The sequence below is a fragment of the Aplysia californica genome, unplaced genomic scaffold (genome assembly GCF_000002075.1).
Source record: "Aplysia californica isolate F4 #8 unplaced genomic scaffold, AplCal3.0 scaffold00826, whole genome shotgun sequence".
NCBI classification, from domain to species: Eukaryota; Metazoa; Mollusca; class Gastropoda; order Aplysiida; family Aplysiidae; genus Aplysia; species Aplysia californica.
Genome location: NW_004798096.1, coordinates 36475 through 38257, shown reverse-complemented (window position 1 = coordinate 38257; position 1783 = coordinate 36475).

The following is a 1783-nucleotide window of genomic DNA, read 5'->3' as shown; positions in this document are numbered from 1 at the left end:
TACAGAAAATGTAAGTATGCATTTGGCAATTATTCCACAAAGTTTTTCGCGCCTTTCGGCCATACTTATCACGCTGCTTTCATCAGTATTTCACTACATTCAGTTGTGTTAAATAAGGTGTATTTCATCTTTTCATCTATTCTTGGATGTGAATTTCTTTTTTATGTGATTTTCTCTGATTTTTTGTGGAAATGTGAGTTTGAAATAGATTATGCGATGTGGTTTTTTTCATGGCTTACAATATTTTGTATGAGAATGCTTCCAGTGAGGAAAAAGCTTTAGAATTTCTACAAAGAAATTTATTAGTACGTTCAACGTCTCCACAATGCCCTGATGCTCAGTGTGGAAAGTGTATGACTTTAGTGAAGACAGGCAGAGGAGAAGAACGTTGTTTTCGCTGCCCTTTCCATAAAGGACGTAAAGTATTTTTGTGTTCTGACACGTTTTGGGAAAACAGCCAGTTGTCTTACAGAAACATTGTTGAGTTGTTATTTTCCTGGAGTTTCAAAGAACCCGTCAACCACACGACACTACTCACTGGACTTTCGGAAAAAACTGTAGTTCAGTGGTTTTCTTATTTTAGAGATGTTTGTTCGTGGTGGCTAGTAGAAAACAATTATCAGATAGGGGGTCCAGGTCATGTAGTAGAAATAGATGAAAGTTTAGTAGCCAGGAGAAAAAACAACGTAGGGAGGGTAGTAGAACAGAGGTGGGTTTTTGGTGGGGTAGATAGGGCAACAAACAAAGGGTTTTTAGAAATTGTTCCAGACAGAACAGCAGCAACTCTCTTGAATATTATTCAGAACCGTATTGCACCCGGCACTACAATCCACAGTGATGGCTTTGCTGTTATACACTAACATTGTGAATATTCCTGTTAACCCGCCATATACGCATTTGACCGTCATCCACGAACATAATTTCGTAGACCCAGTGACAGGTGCATGCACGAACAGAGTAGAAGGATATTGGAAAAACGTAAAAAGACGCTTTAAGTGCATGCAAGGAGTACACAACTCCATGCTTGCCTCGCACTTAGATGAATTTATGTGGCGAGAGCTGCACGGGAAAGACCCGAAAACTGCTTTCAACAATTTTATTGACCACCTGTCTCAGTGGTATCCTGCACCGTAGAGGTAAGTTGATATGCCGTTTAAATGTCATTTTAGATTAGATCTCTATATAGATCTAGATTTATAGTAAATTCTATCTAAATAGCAGTTTTGGCTCCTTTTAGACTCGGCCAAACCGCCCTGCCCTCCCTAAACCAAGATCTCACGTGATTCGCCAAGTCTCGTTTGAAATCGGTATCCAATATGGCCGCCACATAAACAAAAGAGACGGGACCGCAGTGGGTAAGTAGTGCCCAAATTCCATTCTTTTTAGTGAACCCATGTTAAAATTTACTCAAACATCAATAACTCAATAACACGGCTACTGATTTGAGGCAAAAATGAAGGAAGGACTTCCGAAACGAGCGACCACCCCATCAAACACAATAAAGAAGAGGCCTAACCCTAACCCTCAATTCTGCTGTCTGGTCGCTCGTTACGGAAGTCCTCCCAAAATGATGAAGGCCATATTTCGCGTTCAGCATGCAAGATATACTACTAGATCTGTAGATCTAGATCTAGAAAAGAAGTGTATATAGCATGCTATAAACCTATAAAACGTGGACATGAGACAGGTGTAAGTAGAAAAAAAAAAACCCAACAAATAGAGTCTAGAATCTAGATCTACCCACATGGTCCATTTTCGGGTGGCAGCCAAAGCCTCTCTCCCC